Source organism: Eleutherodactylus coqui, chromosome 5 (genome assembly GCF_035609145.1).
Source record: "Eleutherodactylus coqui strain aEleCoq1 chromosome 5, aEleCoq1.hap1, whole genome shotgun sequence".
Lineage (NCBI taxonomy): Eukaryota > Metazoa > Chordata > Amphibia > Anura > Eleutherodactylidae > Eleutherodactylus > Eleutherodactylus coqui.
This window is the reverse complement of record NC_089841.1, coordinates 7,535,262-7,555,597: the sequence shown is the minus strand read 5'-3', so window position 1 is coordinate 7,555,597 and position 20,336 is coordinate 7,535,262. Positions and strand designations below refer to the sequence as shown.

Below are 20,336 nucleotides of genomic sequence, written 5' to 3'. Positions count from 1 at the left end.
TTGATTCGGGGGCTGCGGCTAATTTCGTTAACTTTAATTTCGTTGCTCAACTGTCCGGGGTTTTGTTACGTTTAGAAACTCCGATTCTGGTTTCAGGAGTGGACTCCACTCCTTTGCAAGCAGGGGTGGTTAATCTGGTGACCCCTGAAGTAAGGTTTACTATAGGAGCCTTACACGTGGAAACCTGCACCTTTCTAGTGATGAGAGATTTGTCTGTGGACGTCGTCCTAGGCCTCCCCTGGCTCCGGGAGCACAACCCGGTAGTAAATTGGGACACGTTGGAACTGGTAAAGTGGGGTCCCCGCTGTGCCAACCACCTTCGTGCGGTGAAGGTGGGAATCTCCACCTGCGAGGGGAGCCCCCTACCAGAATACCTCTCCGAGTTTTCTGACGTGTTCTCCAAACAATTATCTGAAGCTCTGCCCCCTCATAGGGAATGGGACTGTAAAATAGACTTGATTCCTGGGGCCAAACTTCCTAAGGGCCGCATTTATAACGTTACGGTTCCAGAGAGAGAATCCATGAGGGACTACATCCAGGACAGCCTGGCCAAGGGGCACATCCGGCCCTCAGAATCCCCGGTGGGTGCCGGGTTTTTCTTCGTTGAGAAGAAGGATGGGGGTCTCCGGCCCTGTATTGACTATAGAGAGCTAAATAAAATCACAGTCCGAAACCAGTATGCTCTTCCACTCATTCCTGACCTCCTCAACCAGGTCGCTGGTGCCCGATGGTTTTCCAAACTTGATCTCAGGGGAGCATACAACCTCATCCGCATTCGGGAGGGGGATGAGTGGAAAACCGCCTTCAATACGCCCCTCGGGCATTTTGAATACCTAGTTATGCCTTTTGGATTGTGTAACGCCCCCGCCATTTTTCAGGGGTACATGAACTCAGTGTTTCAGGATATCATGGGGGTGTTCGTGGTTGTATATCTAGACGACATTTTGATTTTTTCCTCCGACTTGCCGAGTCACCATACTCACGTTCAGACTGTGCTAGCTCGACTCAGACATAACAAGCTGTTTGCTAAACTCGAGAAATGTGTTTTCGGGGTACAAAGGATATCATTTTTGGGGTATATCATCACGCCATGCGACTTCCAGATGGATCCTGAAAAGGTGAAGGCCATCACGGAGTGGGCCCAGCCAGGGTCGTTGAAAGCCCTTCAACGCTTCCTCGGCTTCGCCAACTACTATCGCAAATTCATTAAAGACTTCTCCGTGGTGGCTAAACCTCTAACGGACCTCACCAGAAAGGGGGCAGATGTGAGGACCTGGTCTTCTGAGGCGCTGAGGGCCTTCAATACCCTAAAGGCGGCGTTCTCGTCTGCACCTGTCCTAGTACAACCGGATCTGTCCAGTCCTTTTGTGGTGGAGGTAGATGCCTCTGAGTTTGGTGTGGGAGCGGTACTGTCCCAAGGTCCCTCCACTCTCACCAACCTTAGACCGTGTGCCTATTTTTCTAGGAAGTTTTCGTCCACCGAACGGAACTATGATATAGGCAACCGGGAATTGCTGGCGATTAAGTGGGCTTTTGAAGAGTGGAGGCATTTTTTGGAAGGAGCCCATCACCAGATTACGGTACTCACTGACCATAAAAACCTCACTTATCTAGATTCCGCTAAGAGGTTAAATGCTCGGCAAGCCCGCTGGGCCTTGTTTTTCTCTCGGTTCAATTTTGTTGTTACCTATAGACCCGGTTCTAAGAATGTCAAGGCTGATGCCCTGTCTAGGAGTTTTGGTTCTCCGGAACCTTCCGAGCCCGAGCCTGAGAGCATTCTCTCCCCTGGGGTGGTCCTCGCTGCTGTCTCCTCCGACCTTTCACCTCTCATTCACGCCGCTCAACAATCTGCTCCTGAAGCCCTTCCGGAAGGCAAATTATTTGTCCCGTTGTCACTGAGATTGAAAGTGTTAGAGGAGACACATGCTTCAGTCCTAGCTGGACACCCCGGTATCAGGGGTACTCTGGAGTTAGCGGCCAGACTCTATTGGTGGCCGCACATGGCCAAGGATGTACGGGTATTTGTGTCCGCGTGCCCGGTTTGCGCAAGGGGGAAGAACCTCAGGAGACGTCCTGAGGGGCCTCTTCTGCCCTTGCCCATTCCGTCCAGGCCATGGTCCCAGTTGTCCATGGATTTTATTACTGATCTGCCATCCTCGCTGGGGAATACGGTCATTTGGGTAATAGTTGACCGTTTCTCCAAAATGTCTCATTTTGTTCCACTTGGCAAGTTGCCTAACGCCAAACTTTTGTCTGAGATGTTCATCAAGGAGATTGTTCGGTTACATGGGATCCCCGAGGATATTGTGTCTGATAGAGGGGTTCAGTTCGTCGCTCGCTTCTGGCGAGCCTTCTGTAAAAATCTAAACGTTAATTTGTCCTTTTCCTCCGCTTTCCATCCCGAGAGTAACGGACAAACGGAACGGATGAACCAAGAACTTATCCAGTATCTGCGACTGTTTGTCTCGGATAACCAGCATCAGTGGGCCAACTACTTACCTCTCGCCGAATTTGCTATTAACAACCATGGTAACTCGTCGACCCAACTGTCACCTTTTTTTTGTAACTATGGGTTCCATCCCCGGTTCTCGCTTTCTACTCCTTTGGTCTCGAACAATCCGGCCGCCGACATATCCGCCGAAGAACTGTGCACAGTTTGGGCCCAGGTTCGTAAGAACCTTCAGGGTTCCCAAGAGAAACTGCGTAAATACGCAAATAAAAGACGTACTATCTCTGCACCTTTTGTGGTCGGGGAGCAGGTTTTATTATCATCTAAGAATCTGAGACTTAAGGTTCCCTCCCTGAAACTTGCTCCTCGGTTCATTGGCCCATTTACGGTTTCTCAGGTTATCAACCCGGTGTCATATAAGTTGGCACTTCCTGACCCCTGGAAGGTCCACAAGGTTTTTCACAAGAACTTGCTTAAGAAGTATGTGACTCCAGTTCTCCCCACCCAGAACCCGCCTCCTCCCTCTCTGGTACAGGGGGAACTGGAGTATGAAGTAGAAAGGCTTGTGGATGCCCGACGGGTTAGAGGTGGGCTGCAGTACCTGGTCCACTGGAGAGGATTTGGCCCTGAGGATAGGACGTGGGTCCCTGCCAGGGACGTTCATGCGCCACGCCTAGTCCAGGCATTCCACAGGGCTTTCCCGCTTAAGCCCGCACCTGGCCATGGGGGTCCGGTGTACCCCCGTAGAAGGGGGGGTACTGTCAGAACCGGCAACTCTCGGGGCCGCCGTGCCCGCACCACCGGTCCGGCCACCCGGGGTGCAGGAGCGCGGCGCAGAGGTACCCCGGTTCTTGTGATCTCCCCGGGCCGCTGTAAGACTGGTCGCCGCCGGGTTGCTAGGGAGGCAGCTGGTGCTTCTAGTGTCCTGACTACCAGGCTGGCTTCCCTAGTAACTGTCTGTGCAGCTAGACTGGGGGCGTGTCCCCAGCACCGCCCTGATTAGCCCTGCTGCTGTCAGGCTCCCCGCCCCAATCAGCTTCTGGGGCGGGAGCGCTGACAGCATTTAAATAGGTGTGTTTTCCTCTCAGGCCTCGCCAGTGTTAGTTTGGTTCTCCAGCTGCACCCGCGTTTATCCTGACTGCTCTTGTGACCTCGGCTTTTCTGACACCTGCTTTTGGACTTGACTACGTTTTTGCCTGACCCCTCCGTACTGCGTACCCTCTTGTTGCCGACCCGGATTGTCTGACCATTCTACCGTTGCTTGTCTCAGTGTCTGTTTGTCTCCCGTGTCCCGCTTCCCTAGTGAGGGTAGGGACCGTCGCCCAGTTGTCGCCCTGGGGGTTAGCCCAGGGGGGCAAGTAGGCAGGGACAGGGGTTGCGGGATATCCCAGGGACCCCCATATCCCGGACACTGTCCTGACAGTAACACTGGCCGAACTAAGGTCAGACCCTTGCATCCGCCCGGCAACTTTGAGCCCCTCGATGGAGGCCGTGGCGGCTGTAGCGAACCAGGTCCAGGTCCTTACGACCCTTGCCCAGGACCTAACAGCCCGCTTGCAGCCACGGGAACAAGTGGCAGCTGCAGGTCCCATGCAGCCCTCGTCCGCTCCAGGAACGATGTCAGAACCTCGAGCCACGCTTCCGGATTGCTTCTCCGGAGAGAGAGATCAGTTTTTTGCATTTAGAGAGAGCTGCAAGCTCTACTTTGATCTCCGCCCCCACTCCTCTGGTACGGAATACCAGAAAGTGGGAATCGTAATTACCCGCCTGAGGGGAGAGCCCCAAAATTGGGCTTTCTCGCTACCAGCTGGCTCTCCAGCCCGACTATCCCTTGACGCCTTTTTTTCCGCCCTGGGTCAAATTTATGACGAACCCGACCGGGCGGGCTACGCAGTCTCCAAACTTCTGGCCCTGCGCCAGGGTTGTAAGATGGCGGAGGACTACTGTTCCCAATTCCGTCAACATTGTACGGAATCCCGGTGGAACGATGCCGCCCTAAAAGACTTATTTTTGACCGGTCTGTCTGAGGGTCTCAAGGACCTACTTGTGGCCCACCCAGAGCCTAAAACCCTGGAGCAAGCCATGTCGCTGGCTATTCGAGCCGACCGACGTTTGAGGGCCAGACACGCCGCTCGGACCACCCCACTCCCCACGTCTACTTCTTCGACTGACCCGACCTGTTACCCTCCCACCACCGAGGCCATGGAGCTGGGAGCCGTGAACCCCGAGCAACGACGGGAACACCGCCTGAAGAAGAACCTCTGCTTCTACTGTGGGGAGCCGGGTCACCGCATTGCTACCTGCGCTAAGAAGCCACGGCAGGAAGAACTCCCGCTCCTAGGCAGTTGTCGGGGGGACTGTCTAGGAGCCAAGGTACTCCCTGTGTTGTCCAAAATGTTAGTGCCTTGCACCCTAGAATTTCATGCTTTCCACCGTACTGGGCAAGCCTTTGTTGATTCGGGGGCTGCGGCTAATTTCGTTAACTTTAATTTCGTTGCTCAACTGTCCGGGGTTTTGTTACGTTTAGAAACTCCGATTCTGGTTTCAGGAGTGGACTCCACTCCTTTGCAAGCAGGGGTGGTTAATCTGGTGACCCCTGAAGTAAGGTTTACTATAGGAGCCTTACACGTGGAAACCTGCACCTTTCTAGTGATGAGAGATTTGTCTGTGGACGTCGTCCTAGGCCTCCCCTGGCTCCGGGAGCACAACCCGGTAGTAAATTGGGACACGTTGGAACTGGTAAAGTGGGGTCCCCGCTGTGCCAACCACCTTCGTGCGGTGAAGGTGGGAATCTCCACCTGCGAGGGGAGCCCCCTACCAGAATACCTCTCCGAGTTTTCTGACGTGTTCTCCAAACAATTATCTGAAGCTCTGCCCCCTCATAGGGAATGGGACTGTAAAATAGACTTGATTCCTGGGGCCAAACTTCCTAAGGGCCGCATTTATAACGTTACGGTTCCAGAGAGAGAATCCATGAGGGACTACATCCAGGACAGCCTGGCCAAGGGGCACATCCGGCCCTCAGAATCCCCGGTGGGTGCCGGGTTTTTCTTCGTTGAGAAGAAGGATGGGGGTCTCCGGCCCTGTATTGACTATAGAGAGCTAAATAAAATCACAGTCCGAAACCAGTATGCTCTTCCACTCATTCCTGACCTCCTCAACCAGGTCGCTGGTGCCCGATGGTTTTCCAAACTTGATCTCAGGGGAGCATACAACCTCATCCGCATTCGGGAGGGGGATGAGTGGAAAACCGCCTTCAATACGCCCCTCGGGCATTTTGAATACCTAGTTATGCCTTTTGGATTGTGTAACGCCCCCGCCATTTTTCAGGGGTACATGAACTCAGTGTTTCAGGATATCATGGGGGTGTTCGTGGTTGTATATCTAGACGACATTTTGATTTTTTCCTCCGACTTGCCGAGTCACCATACTCACGTTCAGACTGTGCTAGCTCGACTCAGACATAACAAGCTGTTTGCTAAACTCGAGAAATGTGTTTTCGGGGTACAAAGGATATCATTTTTGGGGTATATCATCACGCCATGCGACTTCCAGATGGATCCTGAAAAGGTGAAGGCCATCACGGAGTGGGCCCAGCCAGGGTCGTTGAAAGCCCTTCAACGCTTCCTCGGCTTCGCCAACTACTATCGCAAATTCATTAAAGACTTCTCCGTGGTGGCTAAACCTCTAACGGACCTCACCAGAAAGGGGGCAGATGTGAGGACCTGGTCTTCTGAGGCGCTGAGGGCCTTCAATACCCTAAAGGCGGCGTTCTCGTCTGCACCTGTCCTAGTACAACCGGATCTGTCCAGTCCTTTTGTGGTGGAGGTAGATGCCTCTGAGTTTGGTGTGGGAGCGGTACTGTCCCAAGGTCCCTCCACTCTCACCAACCTTAGACCGTGTGCCTATTTTTCTAGGAAGTTTTCGTCCACCGAACGGAACTATGATATAGGCAACCGGGAATTGCTGGCGATTAAGTGGGCTTTTGAAGAGTGGAGGCATTTTTTGGAAGGAGCCCATCACCAGATTACGGTACTCACTGACCATAAAAACCTCACTTATCTAGATTCCGCTAAGAGGTTAAATGCTCGGCAAGCCCGCTGGGCCTTGTTTTTCTCTCGGTTCAATTTTGTTGTTACCTATAGACCCGGTTCTAAGAATGTCAAGGCTGATGCCCTGTCTAGGAGTTTTGGTTCTCCGGAACCTTCCGAGCCCGAGCCTGAGAGCATTCTCTCCCCTGGGGTGGTCCTCGCTGCTGTCTCCTCCGACCTTTCACCTCTCATTCACGCCGCTCAACAATCTGCTCCTGAAGCCCTTCCGGAAGGCAAATTATTTGTCCCGTTGTCACTGAGATTGAAAGTGTTAGAGGAGACACATGCTTCAGTCCTAGCTGGACACCCCGGTATCAGGGGTACTCTGGAGTTAGCGGCCAGACTCTATTGGTGGCCGCACATGGCCAAGGATGTACGGGTATTTGTGTCCGCGTGCCCGGTTTGCGCAAGGGGGAAGAACCTCAGGAGACGTCCTGAGGGGCCTCTTCTGCCCTTGCCCATTCCGTCCAGGCCATGGTCCCAGTTGTCCATGGATTTTATTACTGATCTGCCATCCTCGCTGGGGAATACGGTCATTTGGGTAATAGTTGACCGTTTCTCCAAAATGTCTCATTTTGTTCCACTTGGCAAGTTGCCTAACGCCAAACTTTTGTCTGAGATGTTCATCAAGGAGATTGTTCGGTTACATGGGATCCCCGAGGATATTGTGTCTGATAGAGGGGTTCAGTTCGTCGCTCGCTTCTGGCGAGCCTTCTGTAAAAATCTAAACGTTAATTTGTCCTTTTCCTCCGCTTTCCATCCCGAGAGTAACGGACAAACGGAACGGATGAACCAAGAACTTATCCAGTATCTGCGACTGTTTGTCTCGGATAACCAGCATCAGTGGGCCAACTACTTACCTCTCGCCGAATTTGCTATTAACAACCATGGTAACTCGTCGACCCAACTGTCACCTTTTTTTTGTAACTATGGGTTCCATCCCCGGTTCTCGCTTTCTACTCCTTTGGTCTCGAACAATCCGGCCGCCGACATATCCGCCGAAGAACTGTGCACAGTTTGGGCCCAGGTTCGTAAGAACCTTCAGGGTTCCCAAGAGAAACTGCGTAAATACGCAAATAAAAGACGTACTATCTCTGCACCTTTTGTGGTCGGGGAGCAGGTTTTATTATCATCTAAGAATCTGAGACTTAAGGTTCCCTCCCTGAAACTTGCTCCTCGGTTCATTGGCCCATTTACGGTTTCTCAGGTTATCAACCCGGTGTCATATAAGTTGGCACTTCCTGACCCCTGGAAGGTCCACAAGGTTTTTCACAAGAACTTGCTTAAGAAGTATGTGACTCCAGTTCTCCCCACCCAGAACCCGCCTCCTCCCTCTCTGGTACAGGGGGAACTGGAGTATGAAGTAGAAAGGCTTGTGGATGCCCGACGGGTTAGAGGTGGGCTGCAGTACCTGGTCCACTGGAGAGGATTTGGCCCTGAGGATAGGACGTGGGTCCCTGCCAGGGACGTTCATGCGCCACGCCTAGTCCAGGCATTCCACAGGGCTTTCCCGCTTAAGCCCGCACCTGGCCATGGGGGTCCGGTGTACCCCCGTAGAAGGGGGGGTACTGTCAGAACCGGCAACTCTCGGGGCCGCCGTGCCCGCACCACCGGTCCGGCCACCCGGGGTGCAGGAGCGCGGCGCAGAGGTACCCCGGTTCTTGTGATCTCCCCGGGCCGCTGTAAGACTGGTCGCCGCCGGGTTGCTAGGGAGGCAGCTGGTGCTTCTAGTGTCCTGACTACCAGGCTGGCTTCCCTAGTAACTGTCTGTGCAGCTAGACTGGGGGCGTGTCCCCAGCACCGCCCTGATTAGCCCTGCTGCTGTCAGGCTCCCCGCCCCAATCAGCTTCTGGGGCGGGAGCGCTGACAGCATTTAAATAGGTGTGTTTTCCTCTCAGGCCTCGCCAGTGTTAGTTTGGTTCTCCAGCTGCACCCGCGTTTATCCTGACTGCTCTTGTGACCTCGGCTTTTCTGACACCTGCTTTTGGACTTGACTACGTTTTTGCCTGACCCCTCCGTACTGCGTACCCTCTTGTTGCCGACCCGGATTGTCTGACCATTCTACCGTTGCTTGTCTCAGTGTCTGTTTGTCTCCCGTGTCCCGCTTCCCTAGTGAGGGTAGGGACCGTCGCCCAGTTGTCGCCCTGGGGGTTAGCCCAGGGGGGCAAGTAGGCAGGGACAGGGGTTGCGGGATATCCCAGGGACCCCCATATCCCGGACACTGTCCTGACACCAACTTTGCACACTTGTTGGGTTGTGCCAGTTCAGGACTAGCCTCCCTGGTTCTCTTCCCTCTACTCCTCCATCTATCTGTCACCCAGCTACCTGCCTGCTCATCCTGCACTCTTATACTACCATTCACCCCCACATCTACCCTTAGTGAGCAGCAAACTATTTTCTATGGTGCCAATGGATCTCAGTGTTGCAAGCTGCTCAATTAGATCCAGGATCTGGGCTTCCAAGTGCACAACACGCTGACATCTCGTACCGCAGTATGCACCTTCGAATGGCTGTACCAGGACTGTATACATGGCATAAGATGTACACTGGACAGTATTGTCAGTCATGGAGCATATTCTAAATAGGGATCATGCAAATAGATAAGGTAAAAAGATATATGTAAAAATTCAAATAGATAAGCAGAAAAGAAATACAAGTGACTCTTCCAAAGTCCCCGAATCCAAAGTCACTAATCCCAAGTCGCACACTTAGAAGACGTCATGCACGCTCACTTATACTTTTATATAGCTCTTATCTGAAATACTTCTGCTCCTCCTCTGTTTGGAAAGTATTTGTCAGGACCGATTCCACATGTGGACCTTTGACAGAAGGAGCCGATAGAGGCCCATCTTATCCATTTCATGATACTTTTTTCACAGAATGCTCCTGCATAGAATAGTGTAGTCAGTCTACTGAGTTGTTCTGTACAGCACAGAAAGGTACAACATATACTGGACCACCCGATGGTATTAAAACTTCAATGGGGCCAAAAGTGTCCACAATGATGGGCAACAAGACCCTTAGAAAAAAAAGAGAGAAACACGAAGGGATTTCTTCTTACCTGGAGATGTGAGCGGCCGGTAGTCCCCCTTAATGATGTCCTTGTACAGATCCCGGTGTCCTCCTATATACTCCCACTCCTCCATGGAGAAATAGACAGTGACATCCTGACAACTTATTGGAACATGAGTCATCTTCTTGGTGAGCTCTAGGATCTTCTCCTTATTGGTCAGGAGGTGCGGGGGAGGCTCTGTGATGGGGCCCGGGGTCCGGCTCCACCCTCCTGACTCCTGGAGATGGATGATGTGAGTCTCATTATCAGGAGGAACTTAAAGAAGTTAAAGAGGTTTGTCCAGGAATAGTAAGCCTGGGTTCCCACACAGCGGAATCCCGGCGGAAATCTCGCACTTAGCCGCGGGTTTTGAACTGGCCCGGATGCTCACTCTTCCGCTGCGGCCGATGCTTCCATAGAGGAGAGCGCGTCCGCAGCCGAGGAAGAAAAAGAATGAGCATGCTGCGGCCGGCTAATCCGTGCCGGCTTCTGCCAGCTTAGCCGCGGCGGATTTGCTGTCTCGTGTGGACAAGATTTCTGAGAAATCTCGTCCACATGGCTGGCTAATCATGGGATAAGCGGCCGCAGGGTCTGATGTTTTTCCAGTAACATAAACACGTCTGTTCTTGTATGGGTTTAGCATTGTAGTTCAGCTCTATTCATTTAAAAGAGGATGAGATGTAATATTAGTCCCAACTTATTGACCAACGGGGCGCTGATTCTGGACTAGATGGGCCTCTCCTGCTTTCATCTTCTATGTCTCTATATAGATATCAGACTAGATGCACCATGTGCTCTCCTCCTGCCATCATCTTCTATGTCTCTATATAGATATCAGACTAGATGGACCATGTGTTCTCCTCCTGCCTTCATCTTCTATGTCTCTATATAGATATCTGACTAGATGGACCATGTGCTCTCCTGCCATCATCTTCTATGTCTCTATATATATCAAACTAGATGAACCATGTGCTCTCCTCCTGCCATAATCTACTATGTTACTATATAGATATCAGACTAGATGAACCATGTGCTTTCCTCCTGCCATCATCTTCTATGTCTCTATATAGATATCAGACTAGATGGACCATGTGCTCTCCTGCCATCATCTTCTATGTCTCTATATAGATATCAGACGAGATGGACCATGTGCTCTCCTCCTGCCATCATCTTCTATGTCTCTATATAGATATCAGACTAGATGGACCATGTGCTCTCCTCCTGCCTTCATCTTCTATGTCTCTATATCGATATCAGACTAGATGGACCATGTGCTCTCCTCCTGCCGTCATCTTCTATGTCTCTATATAGATATCAGACTAGATGCACCATGTGCTCTCCTGCCATCATCTTCTATGTCTCTATATAGATATCAGACGAGATGGACCATGTGCTCTCCTCCTGCCATCATCTTCTATGTCTCTATATAGATATCAGACTAGATGGACCATGTGCTCTCCTCCTGCCTTCATCTTCTATGTCTCTATATAGATATCTGACTAGATGGACCATGTGCTCTCCTGCCATCATCTTCTATGTCTCTATATATATCAAACTAGATGAACCATGTGCTCTCCTCCTGCCATAATCTACTATGTTACTATATAGATATCAGACTAGATGAACCATGTGCTCTCCTCCTGCCATCATCTTCTATGTCTCTATATAGATATCAGACTAGATGGACCATGTGCTTTCCTCCTGCCATCATCTTCTATGTCTCTATATATATCAAACTAGATGGACCATGTGCTCTCCTCCTGCCATAATCTACTATGTTACTATATAGATATCAGACTAGATGGGCCATGTGCTCTCCTCCTGCCATCATCTTCTATGTCTCTATATAGATATCAGACTAGATGGACCATGTGTTCTCCTCCTGCCATCATGTTCTATGTCTCTATATAGATATCAGACTAGATGGACCATGTGCTCTCCTCCTGCCTTCATCTTCTATGTCTCTATATAGATATCTGACTAGATGGACCATGTGCTCTCCTGCCATCATCTTCTATGTCTCTATATATATCAAACTAGATGAACCATGTGCTCTCCTCCTGCCATAATCTACTATGTTACTATATAGATATCAGACTAGATGAACCATGTGCTTTCCTCCTGCCATCATCTTCTATGTCTCTATATAGATATCAGACTAGATGAACCATGTGCTCTCCTCCTGCCATCATCTTCTATGTCTCTATATAGATATCAGACTAGATGGACCATGTGCTCTCCTCCTGCCATCATCTCCTATGTCTCTATATAGATATCAGACTAGATAGACCATGCACTCTCCTCCTGCCACCATCTTCTATCTCTCTATAGATATCAGACTGGATGGACCATGTGCTCTCCTCCTGCCATCATCTTCTATGTCTCTATATATATCAAACTAGATGAATCATGTGCTCTCCTCCTGCCATAATATTCTATGTTACTATATAGATATCAGACTAGATGAACCATGTGCTTTCCTCCTGCCATCATCTTCTATGTCTTTATATAGATATCAGACTAGATGGACTATGAGCTCTCCTCCTGCCATCATCTCTATGTCTCTATATAGATATCAAACTAGATGGTCCATATGCTCTCCTCCTGCCATCATCTCCTATGTCTCTATATAGATATCAGACTAGATAGACCATGCACTCTCCTCCTGCCACCATCTTCTATCTCTCTATAGATATCAGACTGGATGGACAATGTGCTCTCCTCCTGCCATCATCTTCTATGTCTCTATATAGATATCACACTAGATGGACCATGTGTTCTCCTCCTGCCGTCATCTTCTATGTCTCTATATAGATATCATACTAGATGGACCATGTGCTCTCCTCCTGCCATCATCTTCTATGTCTCTATATAGATATCAGATTAGATGGACCATGTGCTCTCCTCCTGTCATCATCTCCTATGTCTCTATATAGATATCAGACTAGATGGACCATGCGCTCTCCTCCTGCCATCATCTTCTATCTCTCTATAGATATCAGACTGGATGGACCATGTGCTCTCCTCCTGCCATCATCTTCTATGTCTCTATATAGATATCAGACTAGATGGACCATGTGCTCTCCTCCTGCTGTCATCTTCTATATCTCTATATAGATATCAGACTAGATGGACTATGTGCTCTCCTGCTGCTGCCATCTATGTCTTTATATATATCAAACTAGATGAACCATGTGCTCTCCTCCTGCCATCATCTTCTATGTCTCTATATAGATATCAGATTAGATGGACCATGTGCTCTCCTCCTGCCAACATCTTCTATCTCTCTATAGATATCAGACTCGATGGACCATGTGCTCTCCCCCTGCCATCATCTTCTATGTCTCTATATAGATATCAGACTAGATGGACCATGCACTCTCCTCCTGCCATCATCTTCTATCTCTCTATAGATATCAGACTGGATGGACCATGTGCTCTCCTCCTGCCATCATCTTCTATGTCTCTATATAGATATCAGACTAGAGGGACCATGTGCTCCCCTCCTGCCGTCATCTTCTATGTCTCTATAAAGATATCAGACTAGATGGACCATGTGTTCTCCTCCTGCCGTCATCTTCTATGTCTCGATATAGATATCATACTAGATGGACCATGTGTTCTCCTCCTGCCGTCATCTTCTATGTCTCGATATAGATATCAGATTAGATGGACCATGTGCTCTCCTCCTGCCATAATCTACTATGTTACTATATAGATATCAGACTAGATGAACCATGTGCTCTCCTCCTGCCATCATCTTCTATGTCTCTATATAGATATCAGATTAGATGAACCATGTGCTCTCCTCGTGCCATCATCTTCTATGTCTCTATATATATCAAACTAGATGAATCATGTGCTCTCCTCCTGCCATAATCTACTATGTTACTATATAGATATCAGACTAGATGAACCATGTGCTTTCCTTCTGCCATCATCTTCTATGTCTCTATATAGATATCAGATTAGATGAACCATGTGCTCTCCTCCTGCCATTATCTTCTATGTCTCTATATAGATATCAGACTAGATGGACCATGTGCTCTCCTCCTACCATCATCTTCTATGTCTCTATATAGATATCAGACTAGATGGACCATGCGCTCTCCTCCTGCCATCATCTTCTATGTCTCTATATAGATATCAGACTAGATGGACCATGTGCTCTCCCCCTGCCATCATCTTCTATGTCTCTATATAGATATCAGACTAGATGGACCATGTGCTCTCCCCCTGCCATCATCTTCTATGTCTCTATATAGATATCAGACTAGATGGTCCATGTGCTCTCCTCCTGCCATAATCTACTATGTTACTATATAGATATCAGACTAGATGAACCATGTGCTCTCCCCCTGCTGTCATCTTCTATGTCTCTATATAGATATCAGACTAGATGGACCATGTGCTCTCCTCCTGCCATCATCTTCTATGTCTCTATATAGATATCAGACTAGATGGACCATGTGCTCTCCTCCTGCCATCATCTTCTATGTCTCTATATAGATATCAGACTAGATGGACCATGTGCTCTCCTTCTGCCATCATCTTCTATGTGTCTATATAGATATCAGATTAGATGAACCATGTGCTCTCCTCCTGCCATTATCTTCTATGTCTATATATAGATATCAGACTAGATGGACCATGTGCTCTCCTCCTGCCATCATCTTCTATGTCTCTATATAGATATCAAACTAGATGAATCATGTGCTCTCCTCCTGCCATAATCTACTATGTTACTATATAGATATCAGACTAGATGAACCATGTGCTTCCCTCCTGCCATCATCTTCTATGTCTCTATATAGATATCAGACTAGATGGACCATGTGCTCTCCTCCTGCTATCATCTTCTATGTCTCTATATAGATATCAGACTAGATTGACCATGTGCTCTCCTCCTACCATCATCTTCTATGTCTCTATATAGATATCAGACTAGATGGACCATGCGCTCTCCTCCTGCCATCATCTTCTATGTCTCTATATAGATATCAGACTAGATGGACCATGTGCTCTCCCCCTGCCATCATCTTCTATGTCTCTATATAGATATCAGACTAGATGGACCATGTGCTCTCCCCCTGCCGTCATCTTCTATGTCTCTATATAGATATCAGACTAGATGGACCATGTGCTCTCCTCCTGCCATCATCTTCTATGTCTCTATATAGATATCAGACTAGATGGTCCATGTGCTCTCCTCCTGCCATAATCTACTATGTTACTATATAGATATCAGACTAGATGAACCATGTGCTCTCCCCCTGCTGTCATCTTCTATGTCTCTATATAGATATCAAACTAGATGGACCATGTGCTCTCCTCCTGCCATCATCTTCTATGTCTCTATATAGATATCAGATTAGATGGACCATGTGCTCTCCTCCTGCCATAATCTACTATGTTACTATATAGATATCAGACTAGATGGGCCATGTGCTCTCCTCCTGCCATCATCTTCTATGTCTCTATATAGATATCAGACTAGATGGACCATGTGCTCTCCTCCTGCCATCATCTTCTATGTCTCTATATAGATATCAGACTAGATGGACCATGTGTTCTCCTCCTGCCATCATGTTCTATGTCTCTATATAGATATCAGACTAGATGGACCATGTGCTCTCCTCCTGCCTTCATCTTCTATGTCTCTATATAGATATCTGACTAGATGGACCATGTGCTCTCCTGCCATCATCTTCTATGTCTCTATATATATCAAACTAGATGAACCATGTGCTCTCCTCCTGCCATAATCTACTATGTTACTATATAGATGATGGCAGGATGGCAGTAACTATGTTACTATATAGATATCAGACTAGATGAACCATGTGCTTTCCTCCTGCCATCATCTTCTATGTGTCTATATAGATATCAGATTAGATGAACCATGTGCTCTCCTCCTGCCATTATCTTCTATGTCTATATATAGATATCAGACTAGATGGACCATGTGCTCTCCTCCTGCCATCATCTTCTATGTCTCTATATATATCAAACTAGATGAATCATGTGCTCTCCTCCTGCCATCATCTTCTATGTCTCTATATAGATATCAGATTAGATGGACCATGTGCTCTCCTCCTGCCATAATCTACTATGTTACTATATAGATATCAGACTAGATGAACCATGTGCTTTCCTCCTGCCATCATCTTCTATGTGTCTATATAGATATCAGATTAGATGAACCATGTGCTCTCCTCCTGCCATTATCTTCTATGTCTATATATAGATATCAGACTAGATGGACCATGTGCTCTCCCCCTGCCATCATCTTCTATGTCTCTATATAGATATCAGACTAGATGGACCATGTGCTCTCCCCCTGCCGTCATCTTCTATGTCTCTATATAGATATCAGACTAGATGGACCATGTGCTCTCCTCCTGCCATCATCTTTTATGTCTCTATATAGATTTCAGACTAGATGGTCCATGTGCTCTCCTCCTGCCATAATCTACTATGTTACTATATAGATATCAGACTAGATGAACCATGTGCTCTCCCCCTGCTGTCATCTTCTATGTCTCTATATAGATATCAAACTAGATGGACCATGTGCTCTCCTCCTGCCATCATCTTCTATGTCTCTATATATATCAGACTAGATGGACCATGTGCTCTCCCCCTGCCATCATCTTCTATGTCTCATATATAGATATCAGACTAGATGGACCATGTGCTCTCCTCCTGCCGTCATCTTCTATGCCTCTATATAGATATCAGACTAGATGGACCATGTGCTCTCCTCCTGCCGTCATCTTCTATGTCTCTATATAGATATCAGACTAGATGGACCATGTGCTCTCCTCCTGCCGTCATCTTTTATGCCTCTATATAGATATCAGACTAGATGGACCATGTGCTCTCCTCCTGCTGCCATCTTCTATGTCTCTATATAGATATCAGACTAGATGGGCCATGTGCTCTCCTCCTGCCATCATCTTCTATGCCTCTATATAGATATCAGACTAGATGGACCATGTGCTCTCCTCCTGCCATCATCTTCTATGCCTCTATATAGATATCAGACTAGATGGACCATGTGCTCTCCTCCTGCCATCATCTTCTATGTCTCTATATAGATATCAGACTAGATGGACCATGTGCTCTCCTCCTGCCATCATCTTCTATGTCTCTATATAGATATCAGACTAGATGGACCATGTGCTCTCCTCCTGCCATCATCTTCTATGTCTCTATATAGATATCAGACTAGATGGACCATGTGCTCTCCTCCTGCCATCATCTTCTATGTCTCTGTATACAGATATCAGACTAGATGGACCATGCGCTCTCATCCTGCCATCATCTTCTATGCCTCTATATAGATATCAGACTAGATGGACCATGTGTTCTCCTCCTGCCATCATCTTCTATGTCTCTATATAGATATCAGACTAGATGGACCATGTTCTCTCCTCCTGCCATCATCTTCTATGTCTCTATATAGATATCAGACTAGATGGACCATGTTCTCTCCTCCTGCCATCATCTTCTATGTCTCTATATAGATATCAGACTAGATGGACCATGTGCTTTCCTCCTGCCATCATCTTCTATGTCTCTGTATATAGATATCAGACTAGATGGACCATGTGCTCTCCTCCTGCCGTCATCTTCTATGTCTCTATATAGATATCAGACTAGATGGACCATGTGCTCTCCTCCTGCCGTCATCTTCTATGTCTCTATATAGATATCAGACTAGATGGACCATGTGCTCTCCTCCTGCTGTCATCTTCTATGTCTCTATATAGATATCAGACTAGATGGACCATGTGCTCTCCTCCTGCTGTCATCTTCTATGTCTCTATATAGATATCAGACTAGATGGACCATGTGCTCTCCTCCTGCCATCATCTTCTATGTCTCTATATAGATATCAGACTAGATGAACCATGTGCTCTCCTCCTGCCATCATCTTCTATGTCTCTATATAGATATCAGACTAGATGAACCATGTGCTCTCCTCCTGCCATCATCTTCTATCTCTCTATAGGTATCAGACTGGATGGACCATGGGCTCTCCTCCTGCCATGATCTTCTATGTCTCTATATAGATATCAGATTAGATGGACCATGTGCTCTCCCCCTGCAACATAGGCAAATCCAGATATTTTCGCCATGTTTTTTGTATCTTCTTCATGGCGAACGCTTTGGGGTTAAATAAAGTCATTACAAACGCATGTGTGATTTTTTTTTTTTTTTTTTTAAATTTCTTTTACATCGTAAGGGGGGGAAAAGGTGGTATTTGCCATTTTTATTGTTATTACTTTTATCAGAATAAAGCCCCTTGATGGCCGCAGTGAAGAAACGTGTGGGTGGTCGTTAAGAGGTCAATGAATGATGTGTTCAGCAGCTGCAGGTTGTTAATGGCCATATGGTTTGCCTAAAAGCACCACTTAACTCATTAGCCAGCCGCATGAACCTGTATTGGTCACATAGCTGTCACAGCATACATTTAGGGCTCCTTCGTGCCTTTTTCGCAAAAACATCACTGCCAATTGCGATTTTGCCATGATTTTTTAGAGCGAAAATTAATAGGCCTTCTTAATGTTAAAAATGCATCGCTTGTTCCTTCTTTGTGATGCAATAAAAAGGAGGCACCATAGTGAAACATGGGAGATAAAAAAAAGCAAAAATGCAGCAAGATAGGACATACTGCGATTTTTAGTTTTCACTCCATGTCACATCAGTGAAAACATCGCAAATGTGAAGGAAGCCATTGAAAATCATTAGTTTCATGATTCTGTGCTTTTATTCACTCTCTCATCGATCTTATCGTAAGTGTGCCGGAGCCCTATGGCTGTGACCGTATGGTAAAGGGACACCTCACATGGGAAGGAATAGGCCGCACGATGCATCACAAGCTGCAGTAAAGTCTGCACCAAAATCCATAGACTATCTGCAGATTGCGATGCAGAATTGAAAATGGCTTAAAACGTGCCTCCAAGTCCGCATCAAAATCCGCATTTAGACGTGTGGAATTTGCAGTTGCGGATTTGGCTGCATCGTGCAGTGTAATTCCGTCCCAGTGTGAAAGGTCCCTAAGTAATTCCATCTTCCGAATTTGCATAAATTACCCAGAGGAGCTAGCATGGCCTTATAAGTCTCCTTACTCACCTTCTAGGTGTCCCCACACCCCTTTTGGGTGCTCTCCTTGGGGAGCGACTATGCCATCTTCGACCCACTCATCCCTAGGTGTCTCCACACACTTTTTAGGTGCTCTCCTTAGAGAGACATGACACCACTTCTGACACACACCCCAGGCCTCTCACCAGCTCTTGGAGAGTTTAATCCTTAAAGGGGTTGTCCCGCGGCAGCAAGTGGGTCTATACACTTCTGTATGGCCATATTAATGCACTTTGTAATGTACATTGTGCATTAATTATGAGCCATACAGAAGTTATAAAAAGTTTTATACTTACCTGCTCCGTTGCTGGCGTCCTCGTTCCCATGGAGCCGACTAATTTTCGCCCTCCGATGGCCAAATTAGCCGCGCTTGCGCAGTCCGGGTCTTCTGCAGTCTTCTATGGGGCCGCTCGTGTAGAATGCCGGCTCCGTGTAGCTCCGCCCCGTCACGTGCCGATTCCAGCCAATCAGGAGGCTGGAATCGGCAATGGACCGCACAGAAGCCCTGCGGTCCACGGAGACAGAGGATCCCGGCGGCCATCTTCAGCAGGTAAGTATGAAGACGCCGGACCGCCGGGATTCAGGTAAGCGCTGTGTGGGTTGTTTTTTTAACCCCTGCATCGGGGTTGTCTCGCGCCGAACGGGGGGGGGGGGGGTTAAAAAAAAAAAAAACCCGTTTCGGCGCGGGACAACCCCTTTAATGTTAGCCTCTAACTGGCTAAGCCAAACTCTAAGAGAACGAACTCCACATGAAGCCACAGATGCATCTCATGTTTACGGCCAACGAGATCTGGAAGACGTCCCAACTTCCCAAAGAGCCGGGAGCTCAGGAGCTTCTACTGTAGGGCCTTGTCCCCAAAGCGTTTTCTTCAAAGGAACACTTTAGGAAGCCTTGAACAATCTCCTGGCAGGATTCTCTGTCCCTCCCTTATACCTCCGTAGTGACACGGCCTGCTATGACCATAAGGACACAACAATTAATAGGGGGTCTTCATCTGCTTTTATAATTTTCCATTGACATGGCCATTTTGACGCAGCTCTGTGGGGGCTTGTTTGTTGTGACAAGCTGTAGTTTTTAGTGCCACCATTTAGGGGCACACATGCCTTATTTTTTTCCAAGGCAAAACAATTGAAAAAAGCATTTTGTCTCCGTTTTAAGCCTTTTTTTTTCTTTTTACAGTGTTTGCTGTTAATACATTTTTTTAATCAAAGAGGGGAAAGTGCTCAAAAGTTTTATTACAATAGTTTTATCTCCCTGTAGAGGGCTTGAGCCTGCAATACTATGATAATACACTTCAGTACTTCTGTACTGTAACGTACTATCATTAATAGCAGCGATCACAGGCCATGGCAGACCCAGACATCACTGTTCGGCATCCAGTTACCCTAGCAGCCCATCAGCCTTCCATGTTTACATGGCACAGGGTCGATTACATCACAGAGAGCGCATCCTCCCTTTGTGAACATTTTACAATCCACAATCAACATTGATAGCAGTATGTAAGGGGTTAACAGCAGGGATCGGTGTTCTCCCCGCTCCCCACTGTTGGGAGGTTGGCTGTCCCCCGCCGTAGAGGATGCGGGCTTAGCTTCT

General features: G+C 47.8%; 1 protein-coding gene across 1 annotated transcript in view; it reads left to right on the top strand.

The window, feature by feature from the left end:
• The window catches only part of LOC136628679 (uncharacterized), a 256,103-nt gene that overhangs the window by 199,049 nt on the left and 36,718 nt on the right, over positions 1-20,336 (top strand). The window lies entirely within an intron of this gene.